This window comes from Boleophthalmus pectinirostris, unplaced genomic scaffold (genome assembly GCF_026225935.1).
Source record: "Boleophthalmus pectinirostris isolate CB_2022bp ecotype Guang Dong unplaced genomic scaffold, ASM2622593v1 HiC_scaffold_17, whole genome shotgun sequence".
NCBI lineage: Eukaryota > Metazoa > Chordata > Actinopteri > Gobiiformes > Gobiidae > Boleophthalmus > Boleophthalmus pectinirostris.
The window spans coordinates 6,672,660-6,684,867 of record NW_026571115.1 but is presented as its reverse complement, the minus strand read 5'-3'; the positions used below and the strand labels follow the sequence as shown (position 1 = coordinate 6,684,867).

Here is a 12,208-nt window from a genome sequence, read left to right as displayed (position 1 = left end):
AGAGAGTGAGAAGCAAAGAGAGAGAGGGAAAGAGAGAGAGAGAAGAGGGAAGATAGAGCGAGAGAGAGAAGAGAGAGAGAGAGAAGTAAAGGGAAAGCAAAGACAGAGGGAAGAAAAAGCGAGAGAAGAGAGGAAGAGAGAGAAAGAGAAGAGAGAGAGAGAAGGGAAAGAGAGAAAGAAAATGAAGAGAAGAAAAAAAGAGAGAAAGAGAAGCAAAGGGAAGGGAAAGAAAGAGAGAGGGGGAGAGGGAAGATAAAGAGAGAGAGAGAAGCAAAGGGAAAGGAAAGAGAGAGGGGGAAGATAACACAAGAGACAAAGAGAGAGAGAGAGAGAGAAAGAGAAGCAAATTGAAGGGAAGAGATAGAGCGAGAGAGATAGAGAAAGAGAGAGGGAAGCAAAGGGAAGGGAAAGAAAGAGAGAGGGGGAGAGGGAAGATAAAGAGAGAGAGAAAGAGAGAGAAAGAGAAGCAAAGGGAAAGGAAAGAGAGAGGGAGGGGAGATAAAGAGAGAGAGAAAGACAAAAAAGCAAAGAGAAGGGAAAGAGAGAGAGGGGAGACAGAGCGACAGAGAGAAAGAGAGAGAAGCAAAGGGAAGGGAAAGAGAGAGAGAGAGAGGTGAGAGTAGAAGATATTTTTAGAGCAGGAGTCGTGCAGTCTGGTCGAGGCTCTCCAGGTTTTATTGTAATTTTATGTTCTTTTATTTTGCATTATTCAGAACTTCTGAATGACTTTTTGGACACACTAAAGTCTGAGTACTTCACATTTTACAGCTTAAAATACTGGACAGAGGAAACAAGAACAAGTCACTCAGCCTCATTTCTGAACATAGAAACGTATAAAACATATAACGCAAATTGAATGGGGTTAAAAGCAATAGCTGTTAGCTTCAAGGTTAAGATGTAAGAGGCCAGTGGTGTACTGAAATGATCTGGGTGAGCAAAAAACAGTATGAACACAGAGGAGCGCTTCCTAGATTACCACCTAATGACATCACGAGGTGGAATAATATCATGAAGAAGCCTGAGCTGCAACAAGTAAACAGCAGAATAAAGCGATAGTGAGCCACAAAATGTATTTATTCAACCTTCTACAGCTCAAATCAGCATAGTATTTGTGACAGGCTTATGTGTACTGTCTAGCTCTAATTAGAAAGCATTTCAGGAAGTGCACAGTTAGCATGCTAGTTGTTGTTGTTCGCTTTAATGTCACTGCAAAACTCAGCTCTGTTCAGTGAGAGTTGTGGAATAAACACTGAAAAAAACTGAATAATTAGGATGCTAAGAATGCAAAAGGAATAAATTTGGACTTCTGCAAATTGTTTAAAAGGAACTAGTTGTGTTTTTCACGTTTTTTGCGACACCTAAATCCCCTTGACCCCCCCCCCCATATCAGTGTAGCAGTATATGAAAAGAGTACACAGACGTACTTCCTTCCACGCAGTACTCGATGATGTACCCCTGGATGCCTCCTGCTCCGATCTTCTCCGGTTGGCGCCACTTCAGAGCACAGGTGGTGTCAGTGACGTCATCCACCTGCAGACGAGTCGGCTCACTGGTGGGGGCTGAGCAGGGACAGAAGTGCAATGAGACCGTGGTTTATACTGCGCTTATTGTACAGGTGCATCTCAGAAAATTAGAATATCATGAAAAAGTTCAATGTTTTTTATGCTATTATGGTGTTCTTTTTTCGGACCAAGAGTTTGTTTTCATACATATCGGTTTCAACTGCTCACTATAGGTCTTCCTCAGAGTGGTCCTTAGGAAGTGGGACTGTAGATGGAGCTGTCGTCCTGCCTTCACCGGTGGGAAGACCGCACCAAAACCTGTATAAATCAGCTGAGCAGACACGTCACAGCAACATCATGTGACCACTCTGAGGAAGAGCGCAGGGAGCAGTCCAAACTGTCAGCTATGAAAGCAAACTCTTGATCTGAAAAAAGAACCTACCGTATTTTTCGGGACTACAAGTCACACTTTTTTTCATGGTTTGGGTGTTTCCTGCCACTTATACTCCAGTGCGACTTATATATTAAATTTTCACTCTGACAGCTGCGAGAGGCTCCATCTGTCAGTATCTGCTACTTCTGTCACTACGCCCTCTACTAAGCATGTCTTCTGCAGAAAAAGCCTCTGTCCTGCTGCAAGTAGTGAAGTATTCAGCCGAAAAAAGTAATTGAGCAGCAGAAAGAAAGTTTGGAGTCAGCGAGAAACTTGTAAGGGATTGGCGAAAAGCGGGGATGGAGAACAGCTTCACAGCAACCATGAAACTTTCCTGAAGTCACTGGATGGGTGGACAAAGCCTGAACTTCAGCGACAACTGAAACCATTCTGTCGGGATTCAGAAAGGCTGGAATAATTCTAAATGGAACTGATGCTGAGTCTGACAACAGCTACTAAGAAGAGGAAGCGACTTATATATGTTTTTTCTTCTTCATTATGCTTTTTTGGCTGGTGCGACTTCTACTCCAGAGCGACTCATCATTATACACTGTAAAAACCTTAGCTATGTTCATTTATTTATTACAGCCTATAAATTATCCTAGACTTATTTCACTAAAAAGACAGAAAATAGCATAATATGGGCCTTTTAACAGCACGAGATCATTGCCAGTCAAACGATTCAGAACGACTCAGATGCCATTCCCCTGTGAGGTGCAGTACCGATGGGCATGAAGGGTTTGGAGGTGGCGCTGGGCTCGGAGACCCCGATCCCGTTGACGGCGTACACTCTCATCTCGTACAGAACGCCGTCAATCATCTTCTTGGCCTCGTACGTTGTCGATTCAAAAACATCAAAGTTGAGTTTGGTCCAACGCGAGGAGCCCACTTTCTTCCTCTCCATCAGATAACCTGGAACACAGAATATACAGAAAGGAGAAAAGTCACTGCCAGTTTTCATTGTTTCCATGTGTTTGAGGAAAATCACATATTGTGTAAGCAGTTCTGGAGGTCAAAATAAGTCTGCTGTGCACATAGACTGTATAAAGAAATGGACTAAGGGAGTTTGACGTCTCCCGTAGAGTTCAGCTCCAAACAAAAGAAGCTCACGAGGTTAGCAGTTACAGGGGTGAATCACAGAAACATAATAAAATCTGGAAGGTGAACCCAATGTGGACAGAAGAGAGTCTGGAGAGAGTGATGTTCTGGAGTGAATGAACTGAATGATGTTTTTGATAAGGATGATGATTTTAAGATGCTGAGAGAACTGGGAGTGAATGATGATACAGAATTGTTACAATGCTCAAACATTATAAAGACATTCTCTATGTATGTTTGATTTTATGAACTATAACATCATCCTGCCCAGGGACGACAGGTGGAAATTAGCTCTGGTGCTATAACCTGGTACAATGCATCTCTCCTGTTAAGGTTCATGTAGATTGTAACCCTAAACTATGGTTTTCAATGGCCTGTGCTCACTGGCACATAGAGCCAAAAATGATTTTTACTTCTACATTACGTCCTAAATACTGGCCTTACGCCCACAAACGGTGTGATGTTAGAAGTGTGCAGTTCTGACTAGGGATGTAACAATAACTGAAATATCGTGATATTGTATCATCAAAGTTCTCACACAATATATCGAATTATAAGTCTCTTTGCTTAAATTAAGAGTTATGGTGAAGCAATAGATTGAACTACATAGACCATGATCCTTTGCTCCATTTCAGTGCAGACTAGAAGAAGAAATAACAGTTTTAACACTTTTAAGTCTTTGTGAAAGAATTTCTGTGTTATTTTAAAATATTATGAATCATTTAAAATCATAATCATTTGTGTGTATGATTAAAGTTATCAACAATTGCGTTTTTTGGGTTTTTTCCATATGTATATCATATGTCCTAGTACAAGAACTGCTGACTCATTAAGCTCATCTACTGAGTCACCCATGAGAAAGACAGCTAAGGGTTTTTCCCTCATGTGGTTAGCATAAGTTTTTGGGAGAAAACTGACCAAATTGTTTATCACCTGGAGCCTGTAATCAAGTGTGAAATGTGAGGGTGGTTTAGACTAAAAGATTGTTAGTATGTGATCATGTAAACACTGTGTGATATGATGTCATGTATTGTACCTTATCTGTGTCATCATTTTGAATAAATGGGTGTTCGGAGAGTTGTGGGCAGAGTAGGCCAGAGCGTAGCCAGGGGCAGGCAGTCCCCAACTCTCCTTGCGCAAGTATTACTTTTAACTGTCTCGTTTTGGTGTGTCTTATTTAATGTAATTTGACGTCTTAGGGTAAATTCCCTGACAGTCTTAGTTCTTTGGATTAAGTCTTGTCAAGGCATTTTAAGAGGAAAAAGTAGCATATTCACACTTTTGTGAACCTCCACAAAATACCACAATAAATATCGTACAGTGAGGTGTATATCATGAAAATATCGTACCGATAGATTTGGATATTGTTACATCCTTTATCGTGAGCCTCCCCACCATATTGTGAGCTTTCCTATGATGTCGCAATAAATATCGTACCGTGAGGTTCATACTGTGATGATATCGTATCGTGAGACTTTGATATCGTTACACCCCTAGTTCTGACCAACTGAAAGCAGGCTCAGAGCAACTCTAACTTTTAGGTGCTTTGACGATTTAAACATTATAAAAGTTCATATATTGTTAAAATATAAAAGAATCCCTACAAAATCTATTCTTTATGAAAACTATCGACGCCCTGTCAGCTGAACACGAGCAGTTTGATTTCACAAAAAATACATTGTGTTTTATGGGACAATTCTTTCTGGGCCGGAGCTCCCGGGAGCTGCAGTACCTGAAGCGGCCACTAGTCGGTCTCACTCACGGACAGAGGGGGAGAGTCTTATCCAGTTCTTATTATAGATCTATGGGGTGAATTTGGAGCCAAGTTCCATATTTGTAATTCTGACTGTGAATGTCATAACAACCAAAACAGCTGTCAATCAACCTGTTGCTAACGCTAGTGGGAGCGACCTCGGCGAAAGCGAGCAGCTCGTATCTTGCCTATATCTTGATTCACGGACAAAATAGCAAAATAAAAACACCAGAATCACGTAGAGCAGGTTAATACGAACATTTTAGGACCAAAATGACGAGGCTCAGAGCAGCAGTAACAGAGAGTGGTAACAGTTTTTCAATGTCAAGTAATTTGGAATCGATGGAGCTGGAGGAGTCTGTAAATGTGTATTGAGTGTGTGTAAAGCGCTTTATTGTCCGAGTGCGTGTTAGCATGCTAGTTATTTTTTAGCAGTGATGTGATGACAAAACTCTGGCCTCTGAAAGTTGCAAAAAGTGCTCATAAACTCACGTGGTGAATAATTAGGATGCTCTGAATGCATAAGGTAAGTGAGGAAGAACTTTGGACGACTGCAAACTATTGCCACAGCTACAAAATATTGCTTCAAAATGTGCAGTAGCTTGGGTAAAGCTCGGGAGACGTCTCAGGAGCACTTTAAGTACATTTGTTTATCATGTTTAAAGAGTTTCACAGCAGAGCCTCAGGTGTTGTACCTTTAATAGGGACCCCTCCATCGTACGGAGGGGCGTCCCATGTGATCACAGCAAAGTCCTCCCCCACTGAAGAACAACGCACGTTCTCTGGAGGCTCAGGCACATCTGCAGAGAGAGAGAACAGAGGGAGAGAGGAGATAGAAAGAGAGAAAGAGAAAAAGAGATAGAAACAGGGAGAAGAGGAGAGGAGACAGCGGAGGAGAGAGACGAGACAGAGTGGGACGGACAAGATGGAGAAGAGGGAGAGAGGAGATATAGAGGAGAGGAAACACAGAGGAGGAAAGAAGACAAAGGAAAAAGAGAGTCAGACAGAGGAGGACAGGAGAAAGAGGGACACAGAAGAGGTGAGATGGGGACAGAGAGAGGGAGGGGGGAAGAAGTACAGGAGTGAATTGAGGATACAACAATCTGGATAAAAGCATTGGTGGGCTGTTAGAGTAAAGCTCCATACAGTGTTCCACAGAAATCTGTTACATCTGATTGAATGAAGATTAAAATGACTTGAGTTCTTACTACATGTCTGGATGTAGGTCATTTAAGTGTTTGGTTTATTTCTGTTTACAATGGTATTATTGGATTTCTTATTTCACCCGTATATACACCACCTGCCTCACCCACATATACACCACCCACCTTACTCGCATATAGGCTGCCTGCCTCGCCCACATATACTCTGCCTTCCACACCTCGCTCGCATATACACCACCCACCTCACCCGCATATACACCACCCACCTCACTCGCATATACACCACCACCTCACCACCCACATATATACACCACCCACCTCACTCGCATATACACCACCACACCTCATCGCATATACACCACCCACCTCACTCGCATATACACCACTCACCTCATCACATATACCACCCACCTCACTCGCATACACCACCTCACCACATATACACCACCCGCCTCGCCCATATACACCACCGCCCACTCACCGCATATACACCACCTCACCTCACCCGCATATACACCACCCCGCACTCACTTGAATATACGCCGCCCGCCTCACCCACATATACACCACCCTCCCGCATATACACCACCCGCCTCACTCTCACCACATATCACCACCACGCTCACTCACATATACACCACCCACCTCACTCGCATATACACCACCCACCTCACTCGCATATACACCACCATATACACCCACCTCACTCGCATATACACCACCACCTCACCATATACACCACCACCTCACTCCATATACACCACCTCAACATAACACCACCCACCTCACTCGCATATACACCACACCTCACTCGCATATACACCACCCACCTCACCCACATATACACCACCCGCCTCGCCCGCATATACACCACCCGCCTCATCTCACCGACATATACACCACTCACCTCACTCACATATACACCACCCACCTCACTCGCATATACACCACCCACCTCACTCGCATATACACCACCCACCTCACTCGCATATACACCACCCGCCTCACTCGCATATACACCACCCACCTCACCTCACCCGCATATACACCACCACCTCACCACATATACACCACCCCTCACCCCATATACACACCCGCCTCCGCATATACACCACCGCCTCATCTCACCCGACATATACACCACTCACCTCACTCACATATACACCACCCACCTCACTCGCATATACACCACCCACCTCACTCGCATATACACCACCCACCTCACCGACATATACACCACCCGCCTCACCCACATATACACCACCCGCCTCATCTCACCGACATATACACCACTCACCTCACTCACATATACACCACCCACCTCACTCGCATATACACCACCCACCTCACTCGCATATACACCACCCACCTCACTTGCATATACACCACACACCTCACTCGCATATACACCACCCACCTCACTTGCATATACACCACCCGCCTCGCCCGCACATACACCACCCGCCTCATCTCACCCACATATACACCACCCACCTCACTCGCATATACACCACCCACCTCACTCGCATATACACCACCCGCCTCACCCACATATATACCACCTGCCTCGCATGCATATACACCACCCGAATCGCCCACAAATACAGGAGGAACAGGAACCTCCATTACCGCACAACAAGACTCAACAGCTTCATCCACCAGGCTGTTAGGATGCTGAACTCTCCTCTCTAACCACCAGGTGACCAGGAAGCTACAAATCTGCATCTCCCCCAAAGAACACTTGGACTTTGCCATTTAGTATTATTTATTTATACGCTTGGAAGTGAGAAACACAATTTAGATTCTTCATATGTTTCGTATGAAGAATTGACAATAAAGATTTTAAATTTGAATGATTTTTTTCAGATGTGAAACAAAAGTGTTCCATAAGTGTAAAAATGAATATTCAGAACATGTCAAATATTTTTTTATAATTTAAAGATGCACTATGTAACTTTTCAACAGTGGATTTGTGGCATTAAACCAGTGTAAACATGTCTTCTTATACTGAGCAGGCTCACCTCTCCACAGATCTGACCTGTAACTTGACACCTGTACGTGGCGTGACCTGCGTATCTCTATGGGGAAGACAGAGTACTCTGCTCTGCAAAAGTTACCTAGTGCACCTTTAATATGACAACATCATGTATAGATTTGTTTGGTGAGGTCATGTTTTCTGCAGTAACATGATTTGGTCTTTTGTCGAAACCAAGACATGTTCTGTTCTCTTCTCTTGTTTTCACTATTCACATATTTTTATTTATTTGAATAATTTCTTGTTCTGCTGACTTGACTTAACTAAAACAGTATATAGGTCGTATCCATTTGAAAATCATGTACAAATGTTGTGACTGACCCACGACCTTGACGAAGAGCTCGGCGTGGTCCTCTCCGGCCGGGTTGGTCACCGTGATGGCGTACGGCCCCTCGTCGCTCTTCTTCGCTTCCTCTATCACGAAACTGCACAGCCCCTTCTTCTTCTCCACACGCACTCTGCCCTCAGCCTCCGAGATCACCTGCACCAGAGAGGGACAGCGCGGAGATGAAGAGGAAACCAAACGAAACTGACCAGCAGGTTGAGACGGTGTAATCCTTCATTCATCCAAGTGCAGTGATGTGAAGAACACTTTGAAAATGAATGACCAAATACTGAATACCTGCATGAAAGGGCCCATGTTTTATTATTTTCTGATGTTATAATGTAGTTTGATTATCACAAATTCATTCATTTCATTCATATGGAATTTCCAGTTTCTACTGAACTAAAGGTAAAAGGAGCTGTTAACTTGAACATTACAACTTCATGAGGTGGAACAGACCATTCTGAGCTTTGGAGATATAGACAAACTAATAATAAAGGATTACTCAAACATGTGTGACTGTTTTCTAATGGCTTAAAGCTCACAAGAGTCAGTTGTGAGTAAAAGGACCTTTAACTACCAGATTGTGGATTTGTTGACTTGGTTTATGGTTCATATCTCTGCAATTTTGGCATTTTCAGATGAAACCAAAACTGGCTCAAAGTGAAAGGTCTCCTTCGTCAGCACAAATGAACAAAGAGACACCAAAAGTCACCAGTTTTGTTTGTGAAGCCAGTCCCAAACAAATAATGATAACATTTTATATTATACAGTAGTTTGGATATTTCTTTCTTCTCCTGTGTCTGCGTAAGGGAGGCAAAAAATTGAAATTCAGGATTTGGAAGAAAAAAGACAGGAGAAAATAATGATATATAATAATAATAATGAATCAGTTTTATATAGCACTTTTCTGGACACTCAAAGACACTTTACCAGAGGTGGGGACTTGCAAGTCGTGACTTGGACTCGAGTCAGACTTGAGTCACTATTTTTAGGATTTGAGACTCGACTTGATGAAATGGGCAAAGACTTGAAGGTAATTGACTTGGGATTTGACTCGCACTTGAGGCCTGTAACTTGGTAAGACTTGAGAAGCACTTTTAAATCTGAATTCTTTCTATTCTGACTCTGATTGTGGTTAAGATCTTGTCAAGACATTTCACCGCAAAAAATAAAATCTAGCCAAATTAAGATGACTTGAATTAAGAAAGTTTTACAATAATTTGAGTAAATTTTCACTTATCTTCAGTAAACTGATCTGCCAATGGAAGTCTTTTTGCATTTAGAATATGAAAACACATCTTGCTACACTTAAAATAAGAAAAACAACAACTTTTTGTAGTTAAAATAAGAAACAAAATTGAACGTTGCTTGAATTAAGAAAAACACACTTATTCCATTGATAGAATCTACTCAAATAAAGTCAAATATTCTTAATTCAATATATAATAATAATAATATTACTTTTTGCAGTGTTAAAAAGGAAAAATAAGCATTTCTACAACTCTTCTACACTCTATAAGTACTCATATATAAATATACCATGACTTTTTAAGTACAATTTATCTTAAAATTCATATAAAGTGCTAAAATCTAAGCTATAATTGGTGCTTTGGTTTAAAGACTTGAAATGACTCAAGCTCAAAGATGACTTGGACTTGACTTGGGCTTATTGGCCAGTGACTCGAGACTCGACCTGGACTTGCCTGTATTTGACTTGGGACTTGACTCGGACTTGAGGTCAAAGACTTGAGACTTACTTGAGACTTGCAAAACAACGACTTGGTCCCACCTCTGCGCTTTACAGAGCATTATTCATTCTCTCCACAGTCAGTGGTGGTAAACTACAGTTGAAAACTGGGACTATGTTGCCTGTTCAAAGAAAAATCTATTTTGAAAGATGAAAACCATTTGCAATCAACTGCCAGGGAGCCGTTCCTCTGTCATAGTTCAGCATTTGAGTGAAAGAACGGGCTAACTGGGCAGGGCTAAAACTTGTATTCTTCACTCATGCTTCATAATCTGGTACAGGCCCTTTAACGCGTCTTGTTGCCCCCGGTTACAGCGAGCTCCCATGATGCCCCTGACCTCCTCGCCCCTCTTCCAGCAGACGGTGGGCTCCGGCTCTCCGCTGATCTCCACGTCCAGCCTCAGCTTGTTTCCGGCCACAACAGTGATGGAGTTCTTGTTTCCTCCGCTGCTCGTGTCCAGGTGGATCTTTGGAGGATCTAAGTGACAAACAGGAGAGAAGTGTGAAGTGTCTTGCCCAAGGACACACCAGCAGTTTGCACAGTCTGTAACTGGGACTGGCCGATCACCTTTTGTTCAGGATGCATTTTGTAAATATATTTTAAATAGTGCCAGATTTTACTTCTGGTGTCATTTATCACAGGCGTCTTGTGCATTAAATGTCCTTATATTAATGCAAAACTGACTCTTAAGAGCTTTAATAATGTTATAATGTCCCTCTGTAATCTGTGTATCTTTCAATTATCATTTTTTTTCAAAATAAAACCAAAAATAAGAAAACAAACAAACAACAAAAAAATTCTTTATTATTTCTCTTCAAAACCAAAATGAAAAAAAAAAGGATAACAATTTTTTTTTCAGTTTTTCGCTTTTGTTTTTAAATGAATGAATTTCCCGTTTCCCGTTTTCGTGACTTAAATTGTGATGCCGGATTTTTGCGCCGCATATGGACTGAACCAGCACTAAAACAGGACTAAATCAGGTCTAAACCAGAACTAAACCAGGACTGAACCAGAACTGAGTGTTGGGACGGACAAGACTGAGACTGAGACGAGGACCAGACCTGGACGGTTACCAGGACTGAGACCGGGACCAGGACGGAGACCGGGACTGAAACCGGGACTGAGAACCGGACCAGACCGGGACTGGGACCTGAACTCAGACCGGGACTTACACCAGGACTGAGACCGAGACTGAGACCGGGACTTGACCAAGACTGAGACCGGAGACCAGAACAGGACGATTACCAGGACTGAGACCAGGACTGAGACTGGGACCAAACCAGGACTAAGACCGGTTTAGTCCTGGTTTAGTCCTGTTTTAGTCCTGGTTCAGTTCTGGTTCAGTCTGTATGAGGCACTGCAGTTTAAGTCACAGAAACAGGAAACAGTTGTTATCAGTTTTTTCCATTATTCATTTAAATGCAAAATCAAAAACTGAAAAAACGACTCGTTATCTGTTTTTTCATTTTGGTTTTGTAGACAAATAATGAAGAAAATACTTGTTTTGTTGTTGTCTTATTCTTGGTTTTATTTAATGAAACTAAACAATCTAATAATCTAAATGATTCAAGTGAAGGTATATGGAGTTTAAAAACACAGTGGAGCACTTCCTGTATCACCACATGACATCATAAGGTGGAACTGAGTGTTTTTCAGTTTGAGAGAAGAACTCAGCCTAAATACACAGGGTTTGTGTGTTAAACATGTGTGAATGAAAAAAAAAACAACACTCCAGGTCCAACATTATAACATAGATCGGAAAATATCGCCCTTTAGACCAAAAAATCTTTCCTAAATCATTTAGCTTTGAACAAAACTAAATCTAGAATCTGGATTCACTATATTATTGAATGACTAGAATTCTATAGTTGCTAAGTGTTTGTTAAATATATTAAGAGCGTACATATACTGAGACATTTATTTTGCATATAAGCTGGTTTGTGAAGGTCGTTATCACTTGCAGGAGATTCATATCTTATCGAAAACTATCACAAGCATTGTCAGATCTGATTCTCCTTGTTGTGCAATATTTATCGTTTTGTGTGTTCAAAAGTTGTGTATATCATATTTTCTTAATATTCCAAGATAAAAATGCGAATTGATTAAACCACAGGATTATCAATCGTCTCGCACGCATATTGCAGCCTA

General features: G+C 41.9%; 1 long non-coding RNA gene across 1 annotated transcript; it reads right to left on the bottom strand.

The window, feature by feature from the left end:
* Window positions 1–5,542: 5,542 nt before the first annotated feature.
* Window positions 5,543–10,509, bottom strand: LOC129408691 (uncharacterized). The gene is made up of 3 exons (XR_008632081.1): window positions 10,398–10,509; window positions 8,306–8,465; window positions 5,543–5,586 (listed from the first exon to the last, which is right to left on the bottom strand). It is a non-coding gene; the product is annotated as an uncharacterized LOC129408691 (long non-coding RNA).
* Window positions 10,510–12,208: the final 1,699 nt, after the last annotated feature.